Raw genomic sequence first — 11,403 nt, 5'->3', positions numbered from 1 at the left:
CACGCTGAGCCACTTGGGAGTGTTAGTTTAAATAGATGGAAGTATCAGCTTCGGAGGAATGGCTGTGATAGAACTTACTAGATACCCTTTCTGCAGGCAGTTTTATTAAAGTTGCTTCCTTTAGAAACCTCAATCCTGGCAGCTGGCAAATACATGGAGAGGGGATGCTCAATTCAGTATCTGTCCAAAAGTCCTGTTCCTTTGGAGTGCCTCTGAAATTCATATGTCCAGAGATTCTGTAGCCTTGTATTTAAGACTGAAGAAGCATCTTGCCAGAGCCTACTTAAGCTTCCTTGATCTCTGTTCTTACGTCTTTCTGAAAGCAAAATTTGAATGCTTCTCCAAACCAGTACTTAAAATCATTGAAAGCAAGTCATAGTGGGCATAATAAACAGATTATATGGGATTGGCTCTGTAAGAATAATCAATGAAAATTTTAAAGATTCCCTCCCCTTGAAAAGTATCAAAACATAAGACAAAACTACATTAGAGTACCATATAAAAATAAATTTAAAAAAATCAATCTTATAAAGAAGAAAATGTATACAAATTAGATATCTGTATACATATATGAATATAAATTTGAAATATGACAATGTAACATTTAAAGGAATGGAAAAGGCTACTGCATAACTGGCTGTTACATAGATCAAATAATGCAGTTATATCATTTATCATGCATTTAATATAAAGATAAACTCAGGTAAAATATAAAATAATAACTTGAAATTTACAGAAATTTAATTTTAGAAACCAGGTAGGGCAGAAGAGAAGAAAGCTATGCAAGCCACACAACCAACCACACACACACACATGCACACACATATAATCATTAACATGCTTGAATGTATAAATTTTAAACCATCAGTACCCTTGGACTATCAGGATTGTGTAAGAGATTATAAAACCCTATGGAGCCCCAGACAGACTTAGAGAAAAGGCAGGCACTCCAACTATGGCTCTAGTTTCATGTTAAAAAAAATGGCTCTTCTTTTTTTGCATATGACTACATCCTGTTCATCCCACTAATCATATTATCAACCAAAGAACCTAGAGGGAGAGATGCACACTGGGGCCTCAGTTGACTGATCCCTTCTGTGTAGTCTGAAACAACTCTGACATTGTCTCAGCCCCTCCCTGCCGAGGTCTGAGGTCAGTACTGCCCACAACGAAACAAGCTGGTGACGTGCGAACCTAGGTTTCTCGGGTATGCCTGTGGACATCAGTCTCATGCCAGATCTTAAAATGCCCTGAAGCTTACTTCTCATCAAGCTCAGTGGTAGCCTGAAAGCAGTCTTGCTCACACAGGGACCCACATGGTGACATACCTGCAAGAGAGCCCCTACAGACAAGACACAGACCTCCATCTTACTGTGGCTCCTGAAACACCCTTGTAACCCAATCCAGCTCTTTTCTTACCTTAGCTTCCCAGGACCCAGCAGAAGACACACCAGCTCATCTCTTGAGAGGAAGCCTGACAGAACTCAGTTTCAGCTGTAGCTCCTGAAACAACCTGTGACTCAGCTACAGCCTGTTTGAGCCACAGCCCAGGACCAGCACCTCTTTACAGGGACCCACAGAGTGACCCAATAGGATGTGTCCCTGGGAACCAAGAGAAACCACACATGTAGCTTGAGCCTGGCAGCACTCCCACTGTCAGTGGCTGCCGAAATAGACTCTCTTACCTGTATGAGGCCCACAGACCATGATACTGGAGGTCCTGGGTAACCCAGCCCACTCAGAGACTAAGCAGGAACCACACACTGAAGCCTCTAGTAACAAGCTAATAAACCCTAGACTCAGCAGTCACATGACCCAGTTCAAACTCACTGACCACAGCCTCTGAGGCAGGCCCATGAGCACAAAGATCCAACAACACTGAAAGCTTTTCCCTACCAAAACTGATCTATAAGATGTTTGCTTCTTCATAGGCACAGCCACCAGCAGCACAAAGCCACCTGGCTAATGAAGAACTAAACAAACTTGGTGCCATCAAAGGAAACTAACCATGCTCCCAAGAATCTGCAAATTGCCTTTATGCCTTTTCAAACATGATCCTAAAAAGAAAGCTAAAAATCAACAAAACAAAACAGAGACATTTAGTCAACTGAATGTAATCAGACAAATAGTGAACGAAGAAGCTTGTGCAACTAATAAACAAGTAGGAACATATAAGGCAGAAGCAAACAGAGGCTCTGGAGCTTGAATATACTAAGATAATTCTTTAACAGCAGATCTATGCATGGAGGAGAAAGATTTACATTTTGCTTGGCTTTGTCGTTGCTGTGACAAACAGCATGGCCCAAAGCACCCTGAAGGAGAAAAGGGTCAATTTGGCTTTCATGCTCACCATCATCATCACAGGAAACTATGGCAGGAACTTGAGTCTGAATAGAAAGAACAAGCATTATGCTAAAGGATAAAGATAGAGAACTCTCAGATCATGACGTGGAAAGAAATTGCAAAGCTGTTCTCATCAGTTGTGTGGTACTGGGGTGGACATCTGACTAAAGAAATAGAAAGGCAGTCCCGGGAATATCCCGTCTCAACAAAGATGCCAAAACTGTAATGGGACAGAAGAGTCTCTTTTTTATTTTAACTTTTATTTTTTAATATTAATTACAGTTTATTCACCTTATATCCCAGCTGTAGCCCCCTCCCTCATTCCCTCCTAATCCCACCCACTCTCCCGAGAAGAGTCTTTTTAACACACAAAGGAAGAAAATTGGGCCCTAACCTCACAGGTTGTAAAAGTTTACTTGAAACTAATGACCTCCTTCACACACACACACACACACACACACACACACACACACACACACAACTAAAAGAATAAACTCTTAAAAGAAAACATGGGAAAACATGGAGAAAAATCTCCAGGAGCCTTGATTTTTGGTGGCTGTCACTCCAAACACACAGGCAACAAAACTAGGATAAACTGGACACTGTGTGCATCTTTAAACACTATCAAGAGAGTGAAAAGGAGCCTACAATGGGATAAAAAAGGTTGTGTACATCTTTGATAAGCAATAAAGGTCCAGGCTTATAAGCAAGTTACAAATTCAAAAGTGAAAACATCTACCCAATTCAAAATAAATACTGTAAAACCTCAGTGGAACTCAAGTCCTATGGTAAAGGCAGGTTTGCATCCCAGAGGCAAGTATATTTCATCTAGATATTTTCTACAAAGACATGCAAATGGAAACTAAGCACATGGAGAAATGCTTAGCATCATGCTGTCATAGAAATGCAAATCGACTACAGTAAGGGACCACTTCACACCCAAGATGGAAGCTACAACAATCATTTTGTAAAAATAAAAATAACAAGTGTTGTCAAGAACATGGAGAACTTGGAACTCTCATGCATTTCTAGGGAACTGTGCAATGATTCAGCCACTGTGGAAACAGTTTTGGTAGTTTCTCAAACTAAACATAGCACCACCATATGACGGGACAATTTTGCTCTCAAGTATAAATCCAAAAGAACTGAAACCAGGATCATGCAGAGACTTCCGCACCAATCAATGTTCATGTCAGCATAACTAAAAGCAAGTAAACAATAAAACAACAGCAGGAGCAACCCAGACATCAAGCAACAGATGAATGAATACACACATATAGAAGCTTATCTGATCTAGACAGGAAAGAGGGCTGTGAGGATGGATAAGTGGGTAAAGCACTTGCTTTTCCAGTTGGAGGATTGGAACTAGAATCTCAGAACCCACATGAAGCTGGGTGCTATAGATGGAGACAACGCAATACCCAGAAGGCTCTAGGCGAACTAGCCTGGCATACCCAATACTGAACAAAAGAAAAGAGATACTCTTCCTCAGACAAAACGGGAGTCAAGGACCAGAATCTGAAGTTATCCATATATACCCACACTCATACACACACACACACACACACACCAAACACTCGCACTCACACATACACACACACATCACACACCCACAGTCATAGGTATACACATGTGCCTACATCAGACAGCTACACTCATATAGACATATACATATATACACAAACCCACATCATACATCTGTACTCATACACATATACACACGTACCCACACTCACAGACACACACAAACATACCCACACCATACACACACACACACACACACACACACACACACACACACACCCTGCACAAGCTTCAAAAAGGAAAGAATTTTTGACATGTGCCACAATCCATAAAATAAGCAGACATTGAAAACATTGTGTTGAGTGAAGTAGGCTGGACATGATTCCACGATCACAAAGTACTAAGAGTTAACAAATTTAAAGAGACGGAATGTCTAATGAAGGTTACCCATAGCTAGAGGCGAAGGTGAAAATAGGCATTTTTAAGTACTTTACAGTTGTTATTTTGAGGCTTGTGAAAGAGTTCTGTGTGTGGACAGTGTTGATGGCTCCAAAACATTGTGAGTGTGTCTAAGGACACTGAATTGTGCACTTACCAATGATTAAAATGATAAATATTATGTTAGCTACATTTTACCACAATTTTTAAAAATGTGAGTTGAAAGGATGATGGGTGGTCGGGAATAATAAAGGCAGGTGTTGACGAGGCATAATAAATCGTCAGGCACCATTGGTTTAAAAATAACAGTAGTATCAAGGCAGGGGTTCAAAGAAATTATGGGGTCATTTGGGTTATAGCTCTATTCTTTAGACTGTCAGAAACATAATTGGCTCAGACAGCCTTTCTCTACCCAGGATTTATAACCCTGGACCAAAGCCACTTTATAAAATAAAGACTGATCGTATACTTCTCAGGAGATAACACCAGAAGAAATAATCAGAATTGTGGGCATAGTAACAAGATTGAAAGGATACAAATATATTATGATGTAGTTTTAAACTTGAGACGCTAACCTTGGCAGCCATATTTCATCTAGACATCTTTTTTCCCCCAGTGGTAAAACTGAGTTAGAAATTTTCATGATCGTTTGAAGGGCAAACATTTTCAATCGGGGCTATGTATCATGGCTTCTCCTACGAAAGACTCTCTACTTCACTACAGTAATAAGATTTTTTTTTCCTTCAGATGCGTGTAAATGACAGTTTCTAGAATTAAGCACCATAAGGTCATAGGATGACATAAAATATACAACTTGAAACTGCTGAATGACACAGGAAAATTAGCTGGAATGAAACACCACGGAATTTCAAAGAGGCCAGCTAGTCCACGCAAACACAGCATTAGAAGAAGCTATTAGAGCAGTAAACATCCATTCCCAGAAACCCATCTGCCCCCCTCATCTGGTCACCTCCTGCTCCTCGTGGGCCAATCAGCCCTCTAACCATTTAAGCCAGATAGATTGCTTTTCCAGTCTGTGTGCTTTGCACTGGAGGATCTGATTGTCATTCCCCAAGTATTTTGGACAATTTGATTTTGTCATTTTCTGTTTACCCATGAGCCAAACAGATAACAGGCACAGATCCCTCTCCGCTTGTGCTACCTGGGACTAAACATCCCTTTTCTTGGCTGTCAGATATTGTTTAACATGAAAGACAGCGCATGCCTGTCATCCCAGCACTTAGGGAATGGAGGCAGAAGAATCAGGAGTTCAAGGTCATCCTCAGCTGCTTTTGAGCAAAATACCAAACTGGGTTATTCAAGATCTTTTCTCAAAACAAAAACAATAAAGACGATTGGAAGAGATGATAATGACCACCTAAATTTAAAATACAGGCAGCATTCAAGCCTACTCCATATATTTGATAAAATAAATTAGCTCAGCCTTGCCTTCCCACCTATACACTGTAATTGCTCAGATTTTCTTACTAGAAACTATTTTCTCATGTTTAATTAAGTCACATCTCCTAACTTCTGTCCATTGGTTTTATTATGCCCCTTGGGTTGAACTACAATGTAACTGTTTCATTTTCCACATGATTCTTCAAATATCCCTCAAGATTTCAAAAGACCCTCTCTCCATTTTCTCTTCCCCATTCTAAGGCAATTGAAGACAAATGCCTTCAGTAATTTAGAAAAGGACTTTTCAAATTCTTTAATGCCCTGACACTCTCTGAAAACATCTTGCATCGTTTCCACATTCACTCTGGGAATTGTGTGTAAAGCAGGTCCAGCCCTCTCTCTCATGACGATCAGCCGCCAGGAAAGAAAGGCGATTCAGTGCAACTCCTTCATCCCACTTCTCATTAATGGCTGCATGATGCTGCTTCCAGCATCCCACTCCCTCATCATCTGCATCTCCATCCTCATCCTACTTCAGAGCCTTTGCATTACCCTGCTTGGGGGGCACTGCTCTCTCTATAGGTGGAATGCCATGCTCCAGTCTGTGCTCTTTTCTTTTCTTCTTTGGGGGAGGAAGTAGCTAACTTCAGTTAGCTACTAACTCCAACAAACCGATTGAGAAACAGCTTTCCATCTTTGAGAACTCACAATTTAGAAACATAGCCAATAACTGTCCATCGTGAGAAAACCAGCATCCCTTGTCTCCCAAAGGCCACCACGTGCTTCATTCCTTTAAGTTTAGAAGTTATACTGTCAAGGTTTCCCAAAACTAGAACCAGCCTAGACTGTCCATGCTGACCCTCATCCACACCTGTAAGTCTGTCTACCCATCAGCTTTTTTTTTTTTTTTTTTAGAACTTCTTGTACTAAAATCAGACCATATCCCAAGAATGATTCAATAGGCCTTGTGTGACTGCTGGTGCTATTGCTGAGGTAGAGGTTCTTAAGGTCATTTGTGAATTAATCTATAATCAAACCTAAGAACAGTGCTGATGACAGCAGGCTCACTCACTTCTCTGTTAGTTGTGTGCTATGGATGAGTCAATTTCTTTATTATAAAGTAGCGCCTATCCTATAACATTGTTGATTTATGTCATAGAAACCCTTAGTACAATATTTAACAACAAAAAAAAAATGTCTAATTGGTAACTAGTTAGCATATGCTACCATGCCTACCTACCCAGTCTGGTCTATTTAAACTCTGCTCCCACTCACATGTACAAAGAACTCTAAAATCAAGGTGCTAATAGTACTTCAAACTAAATAGTACTTTAATTTTCATATTATATGTATATATAAGATAATAAAAAGTTAAAAATAATTGTCCCCACAAATATTTCATGTCAAAACAGTGTTCCTGCACAAATAAAAGAAGCCCTCACCCTCATCAAAGAAGCATCTTTTCACATCAGATGGAGACCATGACAGAAAGCCACAACTTCGTAAAACTCAGAGAACAACTGACATTGGGGTTTCTGTCCCCCAAAAAAGAAACATCCGCAACACAATCCTTACACACTAGGCTCAAGGAACATCACAGAAGAGGGGCCAGAAAGCTTGTAAAAGCAATCAAAATGTGTGCAGCAAAATCGAATCTTCTATATATGGCAAGAGGGTTAACACCCATAAAATCTCAAAAACATGGCTGCCTAAACAATGACAACAATGGTTGACATACCAACATGGACGAGGGAAATTGCATAGAGCAATGAAGAACTGCAGGCAATTAAAAACTGCTGGAGAGAGAGAATTAGTCTTTCCCAGAATGAGCACCTGCCATGAATATAAAAGAGAATGGGGAATGGCATGGGAGGAGTTGAAGGGGGGATGACGTAATTATATTTTAATTAGGAAAAATAGACGTATTCCTGTAAAACTTCTAGTTCTGCTAAGTATTTTAACAGCCCATTAAAATTATTTTCCTATATACATGAGTATATGAATATATATATTTTTAACAAGAAACCCTTAATAGATTATGTAAAATGACTAACCATAAAATGGTTTCCAAAATATTCTTCCCTTGAGGAATAAAACCAAAAGACAGAGGATAAAATTCTATTAAAACATGACCTATAAGGTCTGCTTGACATTTTAATCTCCTTAAGATGATTTTTCTTCTGTTTCTTTACCAGAAAGGCACAAAGAAGATGGAGGGGAGGGACCTCTATCTTCTAATTGCAAATCCATCACATAAATTATTGGCAGATTCCCTTTTGTTGGATGAGCTAATGTAATTTTCAAAACTCCCAACTGAGCTAATGTAATTACACTCAGTTCCCATTAAAGAGGGGTCGTCAGGGGCCAAGCCCCCTGCTCCTGAGCTACCACAGGCTGGGTCAATAATGGCAGGAGGGATGGTAGCTGCTCAGTAATGAAAGCATAGTCATCATCAGACTGTAAAAGGAAGGCAAAGCTGTGTGGATGCTAATTTGCATTGTTGATGGAATGCCCAGAGCTATGAATGTCAGCATCCCAAATATTGCAAATCTGCAGGACTAGGACTGGTAGAATCTAAGGGTTCATGTCTCCTGTGTACACACAAGAGAGCCAGGGCCTCAGGAGGAGAACCTACTTGTCCAGTGAGTTTGGGGTAAGTTAAACGATGGCGTGATCTTCCTACTCACTATGTCCATTTCAGGGTCTTCTAGCAAAACTACAGATGATACAGTTTTTGGAAAGGACGTAATTTTAAGATACACCAAGCATAAATTTGTGCAACAATTATGGAGGTTACTCAGAATATCAACAGAATTATCCTGTGACCCAGTCATCTCACTACTGTGTACTTGTCCAAAAGAAATGAAACCAATGGGTTGAAGAGATACATGCAAACTCATGATTACTGCACCATTATTCACAATAGCCAAGATGGCATGAACCTGAGTGTCCATCAGTGATTGGATAGACAAAGGAGTATGTGTGTTTCTGTGTTTGTGTGTGTGTGTACACAGATATACACATAATATGTTTAAAATGAAATAAGGAAGCTACCTACTACTACAAACTCAGTTAAAAAAAAAAACATGGCGTTTGTGTGGTTTAGCTAAATTGACATGGCACCAAACTAATTTAATCAATGAGAAATCACTTTCAATTGTTTTCTAGGAATTAATATGTTGACTTTGCCTCTGTCTGGTGCCATATGAGATACAGTTGCTTCCTGTGTCTTCTTTAAGCCAGCATGGCTGAGCTCAGTACCTCCATGCTGGTCTCAAGCTTCTGTAAATAAAGTACCATTGTCCAAGGATGAGCTTCACAAACCCATCTGTCTTCATAGGTCGAGCATGCAAAATGCTGACCTCCAAGAATATTTGGGTTCCCACACTCTGCATACATATCACACAGCAAGATCTTGGCATCATGCACCAAAATAGCTTCTTTTTCTCTCTTCCTCCCCTCCCCTTCCCTTCTCATCCTTCTTTCCACACTCTCTTCTCTCCTAGACTCTCTAGTCTCTCTTTGTAGGTATGCATTCCCAGTCTTCATCACAAAGTTTTCTCCACGCTAATAACATATATGTCACGTATATGACATACATATATATGTCAATTCCCTATCCAATTCGGTGAACATTACTAGAAAATTAAATATAAAATAAATACATTAATGGTTGAATTTTCAAAACTGGGAAAAGTGATGAAAGAATCAGAACATATCCTGGAAGAATTCTATGTCATAGAAATTATCCAGAGATGGCTGGACTTAGAGGAAACAACAGCCAAGAAAACCGAAGGTGGCAGGAAGCTAGAGTGATAATGTTTGATTGGTGGATCAAATATTAGTCTTAAAAGTCAAACTGAAAAGAATTGATCCCAATTAAATGAAGTTTACAAAATAAAGTGAAACTGGAAAGTTGGAAATAGCTTAACTGATAGTTTAAAGCCACCAAAGAATTTAATTAATTTAATTTAATCTGTTCTGAAAACTGACATCTTAAAATTTCATGGGTGGCCTAGTGGTGAGTAGAGCTGTTGACATTGAAATTTGAAGACAGCCTGTATCTCATGAGCTGGAGCTCGTGAGAACAGAGCCTAATACATGCCCAGTAGTTGCTCCTTAGCATCGGGTGTGTGGTAGACACCACTTCTACCTCCAGTATTTAAAGTTGCTAGAACTTTTTAAAGTGCCACATGCATGCCGTGCTCCACACACTGCCACCTCAGCTCCAAGTGATACATTTGAACCATGACTAAGGTTTAAGAAAGGACCTTCATTTGCAGCGCATATATAAATTTTACCCAACCTTCAAAAACATGGAACCCTTAATAGGGACATGGTCAATGGGCACATAATTTCAGTTAGCCTAGAGCAGTAAACTTAACAGATCCCTTGTACAAGGTGGCAACAGTGGAGTTCATAACAGTATATTACATTCTTCAAAAACTGCTGAAAGGGTAATTTTGCCTGACCCCACACAATAATAATAATAATAATAATAATGATAATAATAATAATAATAATAATAATAATAATAATAATAATAATGAAACACTACATGTACTAATTGGCTCAGTTTAACCTTTTCTCAATGTGTATAAAAGAATAAAATATAAAATACTGCTTTTATGTGTTGCATAGTTTCTGCAAATTAAAATTTTCAATCTTTCAGCTTTTAAAAAAATGTAGCTAAATTATTTTCCTAAATTATAATCAATTTACAGAGTAGTTTAAGGACTGGAGAGATGGTTCAGTGATTCACAGCATTTACTCCTCTTACAGAAGACCTAGGATCTTGGTTCAGAGGCCAACATCCATATAATGTCTCACAATCATCGATTACTCCAGTTCCAAAGATTCTGAGTACCTCTTCTGGCTTCTGTGGGCACCAGGCATGTATACACAAAGTACACACATTTGTGAGGGCAAAGGCTCTCTCTCTCTCTCTCTCTCTCTCTCACACACACACACACACACAAATAAAAAATAAATCTTTTAAAAGTAAAACTGAAGTGGCCCATATCTTGACATTCCCCCTGGCTTTTCACTGAGCACTTGGAAAGGCATCAACCCAAATGTCTGATTAAAGCAACAATTAAACTGTCAACATCTATATCTACTAATACAAGAAAAAGTGATGTCATCTCCTTTCAGCTGGGGGGTGTGGTGGATAGAGGCTCAAGGCACTTATATGATGAGCATGTGGATGCATGTATGTTATAAATAAATATATATATGACACATCAGCATTCTATCTAAACATACAGGATGGTGTATTTCATGTGGATGAGCCCCACCCAACCTATTTATGGGCCTTCCAGCAGGAGCAGGAGACACACCATGTTTTTTAGATGGAAAGCAATCAGCACAGAGCTGACTGGAATGACCTGGAATGTGGAGGACAAAGCTGGTGTGTTTTAATGTGTTTGTTTTTTTTTCTCCTTACCTAAGCTAACAATGGTAACTTTCAATGAAGAACCTGCTGATAATTGTTCCATTGTTCTAAACTCACACAAGCACACACAGTATAGTAAAATAAAAAGGCAATGTGGAGAATCTCCTACTCAATTACACAGTAGCCATAGTGTCATAGATAACAGGAAAACATACGCACAGAAAGATAATGGCTTACATTGGGGGTGGTGAGGACCACAGATCCATAAATGGCCCTGGGCAATTGTCAAGGTTATGAGCTCT

Source organism: Psammomys obesus, unplaced genomic scaffold (assembly GCF_907164565.1).
Source record: "Psammomys obesus unplaced genomic scaffold, mPsaObe1.curated_primary_1811, whole genome shotgun sequence".
Classification (NCBI taxonomy): Eukaryota; Metazoa; Chordata; class Mammalia; order Rodentia; family Muridae; genus Psammomys; species Psammomys obesus.
This window is presented reverse-complemented; position numbering follows the sequence as displayed.